Below are 17,671 nucleotides of genomic sequence, written 5' to 3'. Positions count from 1 at the left end.
AAGTGGGAGAGTAAACAGCTATTTTCCCCCTCACAGTTTGGCTATGAAATGATGGAGAGGTATAGAATTATTTCTTGGGGATAGTAGGGGAGATTTGGAAATGTTTATAATTATGGAGAAAGGAGCCAGCACACACACACACACACACACACACACACACACACACACACAGAGAGAGAGAGAGAGAGAGAGAGAGAGAGAGAGAGAGAGAGATGATTTGGGAATATAGGTGGGAAGACAAAGGAGAGGTTGAAATCAAAAACAAGTAAGGATGAAGTGAGGGTGGTGAGGATGGTATCATTGGGCTTTAAGATGTAGGCAATGGGAGAAAATGGAGCTCTTAGGGGATGGTCACAGTTTTCTCAGTAAAGTATGAGGTAGAATCCTATGCTGCAAAGAAAAGGGGAATGAAAGTACAGACAATGAGAAAAGAAAAACTACCATGGAACATGGGATAAAAGGTGAATTAGGGAAGAATGATAACATTACCATGCTGCTGTGTAGGGTACAGTTGAGATTAGATAACATAAAATTATGGATGATTCAGAGAGTTTGTTTGACTTACTCCACACCATTCAGTAGTATGTGAGGAAGAGCTAGAAATCAGATATTAGGAGTAATATGGGTTTAGGGTTTGGCAAATAATATTGGTAAGAGGTCAAGAGAGTAAGGGATTAAAAAAATGGAAGACATGGGGCAGGTAGGTGGCGCAGTGAATAGAGCACAGGTCCTGGAGTCAGGAGGACCTGAGTTCAAATCCACCCTCAGACACTTAACACACTTACTAGCTGTGTGGCCTTGGGCAAGTCACTTAAGCCCAATTGCCCCACCTTTCCCTCTCAAAAAAACAAAACAATGGAGGACAAGGTAGAGTAGAGCTGATTAGCCATAAGGCTGAGATTAGGAAAGTGAAGTCAGGGCAGGATTGGGGATAGAACTAAGGGATGAAGGGGGTGAATGTGGCAGTAGGATGAAGAATATGTTTAGAAGAAATGAGGCCTAGGGAGATTAAAAAGAAAGTAGTCGTGGAAGGAGAGGGTGGAGAAATATACACTTAATATAAGTATATATTGGATATGAAGAAGAGAAATACTGTAAGGATCACTGTATCCAATTAAAACTTAGTCATGTTCTCATCAGGAATGTATCAACAATGCAACCTTTACTCATGATTTGGTAGATTCACTCACACCTCTTCCTCTGAAGAAGTTTCTGAAGAAAGCAGCCTCACATATTATACCACATTGAATTTAAGGGTATCCAAGAAGTGATCTGAACAGAAGGCAGATCAAGGAAAAGGAATATGGAAGCAGACAATGTCTAATTCAATTGTCTTGTAGAGTTATAGTCTAAGTCTCTGGACATATATGGTCACTGAGGACCTCAATGAAGTATTCTCACAAACACATTCAGTCAGGTAATTAGTTTTCCAATTTCACAAGGAAGAGTCAATTGAGAGGCAGGAAGGAGTGGGACAAGTGCCCCAATAGTTACATAGCAGTCCATCCGTATGGATGATGTTGGATCTAGTGCCAAATGAAAATAAAAAAAGATTGAAAAAACCCCAATTCATTTTCTTACTAAAAAGAAGTCCAGTCTGGGGAATATGTGCTATGTTTCTTTTGAGTCAGAGCAGCTAAGAAATTAATGCATTTTCCAAAATAGCTGAGGAGGAAGCTAGGCCAGGGAAGAGCATCTTTATGCTATCAAGAGTAGGCTCTGGGTAATGTAGGGGCTCAGCCTAACCCATTTTATCAGAGCAAAAACCAACAATTTCCCTTAAATGATAATTTCTTTTTTCCTTGCAGTAGCTGCTGTATCATATATATGATTTAATATATTTTCTTTCTGGGATTTCAGTGGAGCATTAGAGAAATCACTTTTCTGTGAGCTGATGCTTTCTCCCTTTGTATTGAGAACAATTGTTTAATTGACTGGCCTGATCTTGATCTTCTTGCCTAGTGACTTTCATCTTTATTCTCATTTCAGCTGATTTGTTTCTGAACCTGCTTCTTTCTTACCTTGTTGCCTGAATCAGCAAGGAATCACTGATACATTTTTCTATGATCAAAGAGAATTTTCTTAATGAACGAATGTCTTCCTTTGTTGCTATTTATTTCTGCCCAAGAATAAAAATAACAAAAGATTCAATTGATCAGAGGTAATCTGTGGATGTCTAGCAAAGTTCCAGTACATTTGCCAAAAAACAAAAACAAAAATAAGAAAAACCCCAAAACAAACAAAAGCATTTCACTATGCTAGGATAAGAACAGGAATAATTTGGGGAGGCACTATGGATATAGAATATTGTTGGACTGTTTTTTGTCTCTCATTTTTATTCTTTATTTTGGGCCATATTTTTTTTTTTGGGTAGGAAGTTGAGGAAATGACATAAAAACAAAAGTATTACTAAAATTATAAAGACAAAAGAAAAGAAGACTTTAGAATAAATTGAAACCTCAAGCTGTAGTAGGCCTCAGTGAAGTTGGTGAGCTACCATTCAAAAATTAAATCTCATGTTTAATAATGAGCAAAGAGCAGCTCATCTAGCTTACTTGTATGTTTTATAAGACTCACTTTTGATGTATGTTGAAAAGGAAGGATGTTTTCCTTGTATATTATTAATGCTGCACCCACTGAAAAGGTCTACAGATTCTGTACAAGCCTTTTGAAATTTGGAGGCTGCTGTGCCTCAAAGATAATATGAATGAGCTCTATTCATCACTACCAACAATTCGAAACTGAGTGCTGAGGTTGTAAAGCAACACTCTACCTCAGCAAGTGGTGCTGAAAGGGAGTGATACAGATAAGGGAACAGGGACAAACTCCAACTTTAGGGACAATTGTCAGCAATACTATTACCAAGAAAGAGAGACAAGAGGGTCATTGTTAGTGTAACTTGTAAATAGAACCAGGAAAAAGAAAGGATAGAAGCAGGGATGAATCTAGGAGTCATATTATTAACATAAGATTTATTGTCCTGGAAGGGATCCTTGGAAGAAACAGCCTAATTCATCACCAAACACTGTACACAGTACCATACTTGTGATATTCCAAAAGGCTAATCCACCAGTTCCTTTAGCAACCTTGGGCAAAGTCATTCAGCCAAATTCTGCCTCTGACACACACTGTCTTTGTGACCTTGCCTAAGTCATTTAAATAATCAAGGCCCTGGGCACCTCTCAAAGTCCCTAAGTTGCAGAGAAGTAGTTAACTTGCATTGACAAAGAATGCTCCCTCATCTAGATGTTCCCTATAAAAGTGAAATCACAAGTCCAGTAATTATCCTAATCTTAACTGCTGATGTAGACAATTACTCAAATCTGCAATCCTCAAGTCTTAAATCTTCTCCAGATTTTCCTTCTTCTTAGGGGGCACTGTGGTGAAGCAGAGAGAGGATTGGACTTGGGGATCGAAGACTCAGTTTTGAGTTACTGCCAAGGCTGTTCTGGAGCCAGCTCAAATGGGCTCAAGCCAATTGTTAAATTTTCAGTGTGAGCATTTATACTTCCAAAATAGGCAAATGCCACAAATCATACTTGATTTATTATTTTGTTGATTGTCTAAATTTAAGAAAATGTTAATAATGAAGATTAAACTCAAAATTATGTCCAACAATTTGAGAGAGTCAATTAATAATTTATGAGAACAATTCTGGTTACTAGTCATGTGACCTAGAGCTTAATCTCTTTGAGATCTAGTTTCCTGATCAGTACAATGGAGTTAGCATATACATAGGGTTATTCTGAGAGTTTTCTTGCTGCTATTTGTAACTGTAAAACTTCTTTTTCTAAGTTATAAACTGTAATTTGTTCTTTAGAAGCTGATACAAAATTCTAGCCAACATTTGCTTTTTGAAGACTTACCCATCATATCCAGATTCTCTAAATGTTACTCTCCCCAGTATACTTTCTGGCAAGGACAAAATGAGTACTTAAATGATAATGTTCTCCACATCTTATCCACAAAGATAAGGTAAACTTTAGATATCAGTCATAGAATGAAAGAAACAGAATCCTAGAGCTGGAGGGGATATCTAGCAGGAGACTGTCATATCCAACCCCCTTCATTTTATAGATAAGGACATTGATGTCCAGAGAAGTGAAGTGACTAGCTCATAGTCACTCAGAGAGCAAGAATTTAATAGAATTTCATAGATTGTTGAAATTTAAGAGTTGGAAATAATGTCAGCGTACATGTAATCAGCTGTTGTCTGAAGAGAATTCCCTCTGCAATGTACCCATGAAATAGTTTTCTTGCCTTTGTTTGAAAACTTCAAGTGAGGGATTCCTCTGATCCTGAGGCAGCCTGCTCCCTTTTTGGAACAAATACAAGATTAGTGATCTTTCTGTTGCGTCAGAGTACAATCCCTTGGTAAGAAGAGTGAAAAATAATCAACTGAAATTGTGATTACATAAGCAATTACAAGATCTTGGAAATACATTCTTGATGAAATGTGAAAGTAAGATGCATTAAAATGCATGCATAACAGTGGACTGAAACTCTTCTATGTGGGCTTTGATATTTTCTTCTCTGTTTTGGGGTGTCTGCATTCTCCAGAATTTGTACAAAAAAGTCAGATATCTTTCCTAGGCAGAAGTGGCCTAGTGTCTTAGAGAAATTTCGAGCAGCTGGAGACTCCATGCTCTTTATTCCTTTAGACAGTTCTAAAAATTCTTCCCCTTCCTCTCCCCCATTCTCTCCACCTCCTTCTCTTACTATTCTCAGTTTTTCCCTCTCTCCTCTGCTTTTCCCTCTCTTCCTCACCCTTTTTCCCTCCCTCTCCCCACTTTCTCTCTCTCCATCTTTCCCAAGAATGAACAATCTGATAGCCCACCAAAAGCAGGATGCTGACCCCCCCACACACCCATCCCAATTCAGAGACCTAGTTGACTCTAACCTGCAGGCCTGCCATCCCTTTCCAAACAGACATAATAAGGAACATAGATAGCCTTTCGTACTACTTGGATGAACAGGAAATCAATGGTTATATTCCTTCTGGTAAGATGGTAGACCTTATCATCTGATCTACCATTTAAAATATTTTTTTAACACAGAATGTTAAAAATAATTGCCTAAAACATCCCAAATGGATATTTTCTTATGAATATTACAGGTTTCTTATCTTCCTCCTTCATTTTTGCCCTCTCCCTACCAGCCCTTAAAAGTACTATTTAGTTTTCCCCTCCGGAGGACTTTATCCATGATGATTGTGTAATGGATATGAAATGGTATATTAGGAAGGCAGAAGTTATGATTTCAAAGAGAATCTCATATGTGCCTGAAAGGTTCGGAACCACAGGATATAAGGAATTCTCTAGGCAGAAGGCAGGAGAACTAAAGCATGTATTTACATTCCACAGTAACAGGCCCACAAACCAGTGTCCCCATTTTGATATTTTCATCAAAAGCTTCTAGGCCCAATAAGTCCGCCTCACAAGAGTAACCAGGAGGCCACAGAGAAGTGAGATGGTATAAGGCAAAATCGTATACATGCTTCCTGTCTATGGTAAGAAGATTACCCACTGGCCTCCAGTCCTTGGTGAGCACTCCTGGCTCCACGTGGGTCAGCCCTGCTACTGGCAGCTCAGCTTCGGCTGTAGGCATCTCTGGCTCCAACTGGAAAAGGAAAATGGGGTCTTCAAGCTGTCCTCTCCCCTCTTATAGAGTTTTCAATATCCTCAAGCGCCCCCTGAATGACCAGGGCCAATTAGTTCTTGAGTTGGCCCCTCCCCCTAAAGTAGACCAGGTTAACACCCAATAGGGCGTGGCTCTGGAGTTAACACCTCCCCTCAGCCAGCCCCATGACTCATCACACAGGAAGTTCTCTGCTTCCCGGAAGAGAAGCAGCAGCAACCAGCAAGGTAAGCTGAATCACTCAAGGAAAACAAAGGCCACTCTGGCCACAAATGGATACCAACTATCCATTAGCCCCTGAAGCCACATACATTTTCAAAACTAATTTTAGTTTCATTACAGTCTAGATGCTCCCCATTTATTATCTGCAAGACATTGAGCACATCACTTCACCTCTTCACACCTTAGTACCTCTTTAGCAAAATGAAGGCTACATGGTTTCTAACTTCCATTCTAGTTCTAAATTTATGATATTAGGATGTTGCTATCCTGTGTGGAGCTCAATGTGCATGGCTTCAGTGATGGTGAATGGTGACCATGGGCTGAGAGAGACCAAAGAACATAACTGTCTATTGCAATAGTTATGCTCAAGCATATCTAAGAATGATCTTGAACCTAAAATTTTATTAGAATCAATTTCCTTACTATTTTCCTTCCATTAAAATACTGGGTCATGAAAGGCTTCTATTTTTTTTTCCAAATTCACAGCTTTGTCTAAGTATTCTTCTGCAAGATTATATCTAATCTACCATTACAGGAGAGAATTCTTTGAGGTACAGAAGTAGTTATAAATAACTGGTAGGACAGAGAGGAATAGGAAGAGGACATGGAGAGAAAGGGGAAGGGAAGGGGTAAGAATTCTTAGAGCTGTCTAGAGGAATCAAGTAGTTATGGGTTTATTTTTAAACAGAGAAGAGATTTTTTGGCAAAAAAAGAATCATAAACAAAAGGTATAAAAGTGCTATTATTATTATCATAATTATCATCACCATTATATTTTTATTGCAGAAAGATCAGGGTAGAGATAGAAGCAAAGACAAGAGAAATAACTTAGACGGATATCTAGGGATTTGGTGAATGTAACAAATTACAATTTCTAGAACCAAATTTTATTAGAACAAAATGGCTTAGGTATCTAAGGTATATTGTTTTAATGAGAGTATGACTAGCTAAATAAGGAATTATTGACTATGAAAAATGATATTTTTTTAAATTCTTTTTTTGATAGGGGAAGGCAGGGCAATTGAGCTTAATTGACTTGCCCAAGGTCACACAACTAGTAAATGTGTCAAGTGTCTGAAGCCACATTTGTACTCAGGTCTTCCTGACTCCAGGGCTGGTGCTCTACTCACTGTGCCACCTAGCTGCCCTTTTCTCCATTTTTAAAATTCTTTTTAAAAAATGATATATTTGTTTTTTACTGTCTATTTTTTTGTTTAATATATTTAGTTTTCAGCACTGATTTTCACAAGAGTTTGAATTACAAAAATTTTCTTCCCATTTCTACCCTCCCACCCACTCCAAGATGGCGTATATTCTGGTTGCCCCATTCCCCAGTCAGCCCTCCCTTCTGTCACCCCACTCCCCTCAAATCCCCTTTTCCTTTCCTTTCTTGTAGTGCAAGTTAAATTTCTACACCCCATTGCCTGTGTATCTTATTTCCTAGTTGCATGCAAAAACTTATTTTTTTGTTTGTTTTTGAACATCTGTTTTGAAAACTTTGAGATCCAAATTCTCTCCCTTCTTCCCTCCCCACCCACCCTCCCTAAGAAGGCAAGCAATTCAGCATAGGCTACATGTGTATCATTATGTAAAACCCTTCCACAATACTCATGTTGTGAAAGACTAACTATATTTTGCTCCTTCCTAACCTATCCCCCTTTACTGAATTTTCTGCCTTGACTCCCTTTTCAAAAGGGTTTGTTTTTGATTACCTCTTCCCCCTATCTGCCCTCCCTTCTATCATTCCCCCTTTTTTATCTTCTTCCTCCTTCTTTCCTGTGGGGTAAGATACCCAATTGAGTGTGTATGTTATTCCCTCCTCAGGTCAAATAAATGATATATTTTTTAAAGTATTCATGATGTTTATTCAATGTATTCAATATACCCTTTTGGTATAGTTGTGAATTGGTCCCACAATTCTGTAAAGCAATCTAGAATTATAGTAAAAAAACTAACTAAAATGTCAGTTTTGACCTAGAGAACCCACTACTAGACATATATCACAAGGAGGATAACTATAGAAAGAAAGTTTCCATTTATACCCAAATATCTATAGGAACACTACTGGTTGTTATATAAGGCCTTACAAGTCCTTTCCCTCCTTCCTTAAGGAACTCAATATATAGTTCAATGTTTACTTGTTCTTTCCTACTTCTGTCCTTATACTAGGAATCTTCAACACCTAGGAGGATGTTCCCTCAAATTCCTTAGCCTTCAAATTCCTCCATGTTCTTAAGTCTTATGACTTATTCCTTCATGCCGCCTCACTCATACATAGGGATGAGCACATGGTGATCTCAGAGTAATATCCTCTTTCATGGGAAGAGTTAGGCACAATACTTCACCCTTACCTCTCATGAAATACTATCCCTCTCCCTCTCTCCCTCTCTTCTTTTTCTTATTTCTCTCCCTCTTCTTCTTCTTCCTCTTCTTCCTCTTCCTGTTTATCTTCTTCTTCTTCTTCCTTCCCCCTCCCTCCCTCTACTTCTTCTTTCTCTTCTTCCTCTTCCTCTTTATCTTCTTCCTCCTCCTCTTCTTGTTCTTTCTCTTGTTCTTCTTATTCTTGTTGCTGTTTTTGTTCTTCTCTGTAAAACATTGCCACTAAACATGAATGCTAATTTTAATATATTTACATTAGCAAATAAAGGCACCATAAAAACAACTGTTGCCTGAAAAAAGATTATATTATGATAAATCCTTTAAAATAAAAAGTGTATAGGACCATCAGATTTTGGGAGATTACTGCAATATTTTTGGCCAACATTCCCAAGTGTGTTTCCATTTTACCTATTCATTTTAAAATAATATATTGTTAGGCATAAGAAATTACACATGTTCACTACACAAATTAGTAGGGGGTTGAGGCAAGGAAATAATGGAATCAGACAAGAAAGCTGAATTCTGAGGATAATGGGTTGTTGGTTTTCCAATCTGGCATGTGTTTATGTGCTTGTGTTTGCATATGCTGCTTAGATTAATATTAGAAAAGTATATAAAAACTATATATGATATATATGTGTGTGTTTGTATATTTGTATATATGTATATAAACGCTGGCTATTATTAGAAAGAAGGAAACATCCACAAGAAAAATCAAAGCAATTTTATTAGTCATAGATTTATTTTCTCTGTATCTCTCTTTTCAATAGATACTGTTGGATGATACTTTGTTCATTTATGAAGATGAAAGCTTGTCCCATTATTTCTAGCCATTATCTCTTTCTCTGTTTCAGGGCCAAAAATTTTATAACAAAGTTTCAATAAAAAGAACTCAACTGGTTTGCAGAAAGTGATATAAAACAACAACATGGTTTTAAATGGCTATCAAATAAAATCCCAAAATTTAGTTAAAAAGATATTGAAATCTACTTAAGGATGTCAGTGGAACTATCAAGATTCCTAATGACTTAACTTTAAACAGTAATAGTATTTACAAGCGTATATTAAATGGTGCATCAAATTATATATTTTCAATGAAAAACTTTAGAATAAGAATACAAGAGAATATGAGATGATACAATATAATATGATACAGTAGATACTATTAAGTAGTCATCATGTGCAAATGCACTTTGTTGGGTATTGTTAAAGTATATATATGGGAAACTTTAATAGGCCAGAGCTAATCAGGATAGTATGGTGGCTTAGGTCTGAAATTTGAGTACAGTTAAATATTCTTAGGTCTTTGGCCATTTAACAAAAAGAGTTTTAAATGTTATAGCAAGGGAAAGACATTCAGAACAGGGAAAGGATATTCGGTGAGGACAAAGCCTAAATTTAGCTCAATGCATCTCTCCTGTGCTGGTTTTGGTCATTCTTCTAGTTTATGATCAGATGCCTGAGGGAGTAGCACTAGTTAATTTTGTTTGGCTGTTTTGTTATCAAAGCAACACGGAAGCTTCATCAATGTCCTTAGTTCTCTGAACCCATTGCATCTTAAAGATGGTTTCCATACCTTTTAAGGAAAACCTAACACAGCTTTAGAATATCCTTTCCATCCCAAGAGCCTTATAATTAAAAAAAAGAAATGAAAAAGATCAATTTAAATAAGATGTAGTTTAGAGTTAAATATAATAAAAGTATCTAGCAGAGAAAATGATTCAAGAAAATACAGTTGTTCCCAACATTAATCCTAGCCTTGCGAAGACCTTCTTTTCTGCTAATCTGCCTATAACAATGGGCCTTCCAGAGATCACCTAGTGTCCTGACTTTAAGCCTTGACCAGTGCTTTTGTAATTTAATTCAATCAGCATCTTTCTTTTCCTTTGCACCTTTTTTTTCAGTGAAGGTGTTTTGAGATTCCTAAAGTGAGGTATGTATCTAATCTGCATCTTCTAAAGATGGAGCTTTTGCATGAATATTTTTATCTTCTGAAAACATACAATGAAATATAATAAGGCAGGTTACAAGACATTGGTCAAGTATATAAACTCTAGCTCAATCAATGGAAAGAGATGCCAGTACTGAACAGCACAAGAAAATTAAATCTTTTCTGAGTTAATTTGGAAAAGGCTGATGAGACTTGGAAAAGTTATGCAGTACATGAATTTCTGTATTATGGAAAAGGCAGAGTTATCACATAGTATTATTTAATATTTTAAGAAAAGTAAATAGATTTTGAAGGTAGAAAGTGAGGGAATGGACAAAGTCAGCAACAATAAATTAAACCTTCATTATAAAGTATAAATAAATTAATAAATTATGACTCTACCACTACACCTCCCCCCTCCCACACATCCCCAGTGGCTTGGACTAGCTCCATGTCATATGTATTTGCCCAAAACTACATTATATACACATCATGTCCTAAAATAATTTTGCTATGGGTTTTAATTCCATTTTAATTTTTTTTAAAAAAATCTTTTGATTTTACTGCCTAAAAAGAAACTCTTAAAGGTGTAATAGCTCACTAAGCTATATCCATAGAAAGAAGATAAGCCAGAAACACAGCTTCATGAAGGTAGGATGGTGACTTACTGATTATTGCATCCTCTTTAGCACTTTACATGATGTTCAACATTAAAGATTTTCAGTAAATATGTGTTAAATGGATTTATCATGGTAGTAATAACTTCACAGAAGTAGTTTTTATTATGAATAAGCTCTTCAATCCACTTTTTCTATCTACCTTTCTTTTAGTTAAAAAGGGAAATTGATTAAATTTTGACAGGAAAAATGATATTACTGATGTGGAAGTCATTGCTGAATAAATTGCATAAAGTTAGATTAGACCATTAGATTCATAGAACAAAGATCAAAATTAATACATATCTAGAAGATTAAAAATGAAAAAATGGTGTCCAACTAAAATCATTCCAACTAGACTTACTTGAGTTAATGATGATAAAAATGAGAAATAAATGGAGGGAAGGGTGCTAAAATCAAATGCATTCTTGAGCACAACAGTGAATTTAAAATGTCATTAGCAAATACTCCCTCCATCACTCCCTTCCTCTCTTCCTAAAATGGTAGGCAATTTGATATAGGTTATTCATATGCTATCATATAAAATATATTTCCATAATAGTCACAGTTATGAAAAAAGAAACAGATCAAAAGAAAAAACATGAAGAAATACAGAACAAGTGAAAAAAGCATGCTTTAATCTGGATTCAGAGTTCATCAGTTCTTTATCTGAATGTGGATAGCATTTTCCTTTGTGAGTCTTTTGTATTTGTATTGGATCATTGTATTGTTGAGAAGAACTGAGTCATTCATAGTTGATCACCACACAATGTTGTGGATATGGAGTACAATGTTTTCTTGGTTCTGCTCATTTCACTTTGCCTAAGTTCATACAAGTCTTTCCAGGTTTTTCTAAAATCTGCCTTTCATCATTTCTTATTGCACAATAGTATTCCATTACATTTATATACCACAGCTTGTTCAACCATTCCCCAACTGATGGGCATCCCCTCATTTTCCAATATTTTGCCACCATGTAAAGGACTGCTATAAATATTTTCACAAATGTACATCCTTTTCCCTTTTTGATGATCTCTTTGGGATTTAGACCTAGAAGTGGTATTGTTGGATCAAAGGGCATGCACAGCTTAGTTGCTCTCTGGGCATAGTTCCAAATTGCTCTCCAGAAAGGTTGGATCAGTTCACAACTCCACCTCATACCTATCCAATGCATTGGTGTCCCAGTTTCCCCACATCCTCTCCAACATTTATCATTTTCATTTTTTTTGTCTTCATCTGAAAACTTCTTGTTTATATTCTTTGACAATTTATCAATCACAGAATGGTTTGTATTCCTATAATTTAATGCAGTTCCCAGATATTTGAAAAAGAGCATATTTGACAAAGGCCTTTATCAGAGACACTTTTCTGTTTCCCAGCTTTGTTTTCTTTCTAATCTTGATTACATTAGTTTTATTTGTGCAAATGTTTTTTTTTAATTTAATGTAATCAAAACTATCGGTCATTTTGCTTTTGACCAACACCTCCCTCGATTTGCCTTCCCTTCTATCAGCCCTCTCCCTTTTCTTTCCCTTTCCCCTTCCACTTGCTATAGGGTAAGTTAGCTTTCTACTCAACTGAGCATGTTATTCCCTCTTTGATCCAAATCTGATGAGAATAAGGTTCAAACAATGCTCATCTACCTTCCTTCTTTCCCTCTACTGTAACATGTTTTTGTGTCTTTTCATGTGATGTAATTTACCCTTTTCTGCCTCCTCTTTTCCTGTTCTCCCATTACAATCCCTTTGCTCCCCTTAATTAGAATTTTTATCATCACTTCAGTTAATTTATACCCACATCCTCTCTCTATGTATATCCCTTTTAAATGTCATAGTAAATACACAATTCTCAAGATTAACAAGTATCATCCTCCCATATGGGGATGTAAATAGTTTGCCCTTATTGAATAACAAGGTTTTTTTCTTTTCTTTTCTTTTTCCTGTTTACCTTTTTATACCTCTCCTGAGTCTTGTAGTTGAAGATCAAATTTTCTATTGAGCTCTGGTCTTTTCATCAGGAAGGTTTCAAAGTCCCCTGTTTCATTGAATGTCCATCTCCTCTCCTGAAAAATTATGCTTAATTTCACTGGGTAGTTGATCCTTGGTTGTAATCCAAGCTCCTTTTCCTTACAGAATTCTATATTCCAAGCCTTCCAATATTTTAATGTAGAAACTTCAAGGTCCTGTGTAATACTGACTGTGGTTCTACAATATTTAAATTGTTTCTTTCTGGCTGCTTGTGGTATTTTCTCCTTGACCTGATAATTATGGAATTTGGCTATAATATTCCTTGGTGTTTTGAGTTTGGGATCTCTTTCAGGAGGTGATCAGTGGATACTTTCAGCCATTAATTTACCTTCTGGTTCTAGGACCTCAAGGAGGTTTTCCTTGATGATTTCTTTAAAGATGATGTCCAGGCACTTTTTATGATCATGGCTTTCAGGTAGACCAATAATTCTCAAACTATTTCTCCTGGATCTATTTTCCAGGTCAGTTGTTTTTCCAATGAGGTATTTTACATTTTCTTCTTTTTTTCATTCTTTGGATTTTGTTTGACTGACTCTTGATGTCTCGTAGAGTCATTAGCTTTCACTTGCCCAATTCTAATTTTTAATGAATTGTTTTCTTCAGTTAGCTTTTGTACCTCCTTTTCCATTTGACCAATTCTACTTTTTAAGGAGTTGTTTTCTTCAGTGTATTTTTCCCATATGGCCAATTGTGTTTTTTTAAGGAACTGTTTTCTAGAGTCAATTTTTGTCTTTCCTTTTCCAAACTATTGACTTTCTCTTGTGTACCTCTCATTTTTTCCCCCATTTTTCTCCTACCTCCCTTATTCGACTTTGAAAGTCCTTCTTGAGCTCTTCCAAGAAGGCTTTTTGGGCTTGAGACCAGTTCCTATTCCCCTTTGAGGTTTTGAATGTGGGTATATTGACAATGTTGTCCTCTTCTGAATTTGTGTTTAGATCTTCCCTGTCTCCATAGAAAGAATCTATGGTGATTGTCCATTTCTACTTTTTGTTCATGATGTTTGCCTAATTCCTGGCTTTTAAAGTTGAGCTATCCTGCTGGAGCACAAGGGGCACTGTCCAAAGCTTCTTGTGTTGGGGCCCAGGAACCTAGTCACTGGCATTGTGTGCTGTGGGCTCATGTGCTGGTAGCTGGAAGCTGTGGGGGTCTGGCAGCTTACCTGGTGCTGAACTGGGGTTCTATTGGTAGTAGCTGGTGCATACTGATGCCAGGTGGGGTTTTTCTGCATTTCCCTGGGGCTACACTGTAAGTCTCAGGCTGGGGGGTATGGTCTGGACCCTGGAGGAGGTTTGGCTGCTGGAGGATGCTTGCCCACATGGAGTTATACTGAAGCATGAAGAGGTTCAACTGCTCCTAGATACCAGATCGCTGTGACATGTGGTAGTTCTCCAAGCTGGAGTCTATCATTTCCCCTTGCTATGCCAAGTCACACAGTGGTCTTGGTGTTGGCTCTTGCCTGCTCCATGACTCTGGGGCTCAGGATCTCCCACTGGTTTGTTGAGGTGGGGCTTGCTACTGGCTTGCCAGGATGCCTCCTGTCCTGTACTGCTCTCCTTCCACTAGAGCAAGAGAGAGCTTTCCCGTTAACCCCCCAAGTCTACTGGCCTAAAAGACTGCTGCACCCCCTCTTTCTATTGGCTCTGCTGTTCCAAGTTTTTTTCCTGGGGGCAATATTTTCTGGATTTTTAGAGGTCAATAAGAGAGAATGAGAGTGACTTAGTGATTACTCCTCCATCTTGGCTCCCGGAAGTTCTCTCCCAGTCATGGTCATTTGAGCAAGATGTAGTTTCCTTCCTTATCTCTTTTAATTAGTATCAAGATTGCTACTCCTGCTTTTATTCTTTTTTACTTCAGCTGAAGCACAATACATTGTGCTGCAGCCCTTTACATTTACCTTCTGTGTGTCTCTCTACTTCAAGTGTGTTTCTTATAAACAACATAATGTAGGATTCCGGTTTTTGATCCATTTTGCTATCAGCTTCCATTTTATGACAGATTTTATTCCATTCCCATTCACAATTATGATTAGTAACTGTGTATTTCTCTTTATCTTATTTTTCCACCTGTTTGTCCTCTCTGTCCTTTCACCCTTTCCCTCCTCCATAATATTTTGCTTCTGTCTACCACCTCCTCTGGTCTGCCTTCAATTCTGTCAGCGCCACCCCAGCTTTTGCTTAATCTCATCCCCTCCTTCTTTCCTGTGAGGTAAGATGGATTCTACATTCAACTGATTGTGAATATTATTCCCTCTTTGAGTCAGTAGTGATGAGAGGAAGATTCAAGTGATGCCCATCACTCACCCTGCCATCTTTCCCTTCACTGTAACAGGTTTCTCACACCTCTTTGGGTAAAAAATTTATCCTGTTCTACCTCTCCCTTCCTTTTGTACCCAGTGTACTACTCTTTTGCATTTCTTTTTTTTTTTTACCTCATTCCCTCAAATTCACCTTATATCCATACTCTTTATGTATATTCCTTCTACCTTTCTTATTAGTGGTACAAGTATCATCTTAACATGTAAGGATGTAAAAAGTTCAGCTCCATTGAATCCCTTATGTTTTCTTTTCCCCTTTTGCTTTTTTAGGCTCCCTTGAGTATAGATATTGGAGATAATTTTTTGTTAAATTTTGGTCTTCTCTTTATGAAAGCCTGAAATCCCTTTATTTCATTGAATAGCCATTTTTTAACCTTGAAGTATTATGCTTATTTTCACCAGATTGGTGATTGTTTCTTGTTGTCCTGGTTCCTTTGCCATCCAGAACATAGTGTGTCATGACCTCTGATCCTTTAATTTCCTGTGTAATGCTGATTGTGGCTCCCTGATATTTGAATTATTTCTTTCTGGCCATTTGCAGTATTTTTTCCTTGACCTGATAGTCTTTAATTTGGCTGTAATGTTCCTTGGAGTTTTTATTTTGGGATCTCTTTTCTGAGGTGGTTGGTGGATTCTTTCAATGTTTATTTTGCCCTCTAGTTCCAGGATATCAAGGCAGTTTGCCTTGATAATTTCTTGAAAGATGCTCTCCAGGTCCTCCTTTCAATTATGGCTTTCAGGTAGTCCAATAAATCTGACATTGTCTCTCCTGGATCTATTTTCCAGGTCAATTGTTTCTCTAAAGAGGTATTTTACATTTTCTTCCATTTTTTTCATTCTTTTGAATTTGTTTGATTCTTTATGTCTCATAGAGCTTCCACTTCCCCAATTCTAACTTTTAAAGAGATATTTTCCTCAGTTAGTTTTGTACTTCATTTTTCATTTGGCCAATTCTACTTTTTAAGTTGTTTTCTTTTTTTCCATCTGTGTACTCTTTTTTCATAATTCTCTTTCATCAACCTCATTTCTTTTTCCATTTTTTTTCCATCTACCTCTCTTATAAGATTTTAAAGCTCTGTTTTGAGCTCTTCTGTGATTTCTTTCTGGGCTTGAGACCACTTCCCATTTTTCTTGGGGTTTTGCCCATATGTGTTTGACATTGTTGTCGTCTTCTGAGTTTTTGTCTTGATCTTCCCTGTCACCGTAATAACTGGTGGTCAGATTCTTTTTTTGTTATTTTTTAGTCATTTTTTTGACCTTTTTCCTTTCTTTCTAATTTGAGCTCTGCTTCTGGGGTGAAAGGGGCACTATCTTAGGCTTCTTGTATCAGAGGCTGCAGGGCCTGGTTGTTTATCTGGTGCTTTGCTGAGGGGGTGGGGTGGGGGTGGCTGGAGCTACTGGATACTGTAGGGGTCTGGCAGCTTTTCTGGTGCTGAGCTAGGTGGGGCTTTTTTTGCATTTCCTGGGACTACCCTGAAGCACTTGGATGTCTGGCCACTGGAGTCTGCCAGTTTCCCTGGCTATGCTGAGGCATGTGTGGGGTCCTGGTGTTTCTTCCCTGCTCCAATGCACTGAAGCTCAGGATCTCCCACTGGTTTGCTGATGTGGTGCTTGCTTCTGGCTTGCTGGAAAGCTTCCTGTCCTGGACTATGCTCCCCTTTTACACCAGTGAAATGTACTTTTCTTGCTGATCTGCCAAGTTTTTAGGGTCAAAATATTTTTTACCCCCTCATTTTGCTGGATCTTCTGTTCCAAGATTTGTGTCAGGGTGCTATTTTATGGTTGTTTTGGAGATGAATGTGGGAGTGTTATGGTGATATCCTACTTATTCTGCCACGTTGGCTCCCAGGAGTCTCTTTCTCTCCTTCTTGTCAGGTAGTATGTGATCTTACAAGTCAATATGTGCCTACAGGGATTTTGTTTATGATTTAGTGGTCTCCATTTCAATTTAAGTTTGACATCATTGCCCTAAAGGACAATGGAAAGAGAGATGATGGATATGAATGTACTGCACCCCATACCAAATAATTAGAAGCTATACAAGATTTTATCGAATAAATATGTGAGCCAAAAAGTAGACTAGGCATATGGTGGAAGTAAGCAATGATCTGTGGACAGACGATGTGATCTATTGGTATCTTTATGATCTCTAGAGTAAGTAAAGATGAACCTTAGGATACTGTTTTGTGAACTTATAAGAAAAATGGAAAACATTCACAATAAATGGAAATACATAAATAGGTTATTATTTCCATTAGAGATCAGTGAAATTACGGGTCCATTTGAATATTTGAATGCTCAATTATACTCAATATACTTTTCGATATAGTGAGAGAATTTTTTCAGTATTTTGGAAAAGCTTCTCTGGACCTATTTTTTTTCTAATCAAAGAATTGGAAAGGTACTAATAATAGCACATGATTCTGATTCAGAAAGTCCTACAACTGTGCTATTCATGACTCAGAATGATTAAATTCTATTTAAAATCAATACTGTCAAATAAAAA

Source organism: Trichosurus vulpecula, chromosome 7, assembly GCF_011100635.1.
Source record: "Trichosurus vulpecula isolate mTriVul1 chromosome 7, mTriVul1.pri, whole genome shotgun sequence".
NCBI classification, from domain to species: Eukaryota; Metazoa; Chordata; class Mammalia; order Diprotodontia; family Phalangeridae; genus Trichosurus; species Trichosurus vulpecula.
This window is presented reverse-complemented; position numbering follows the sequence as displayed.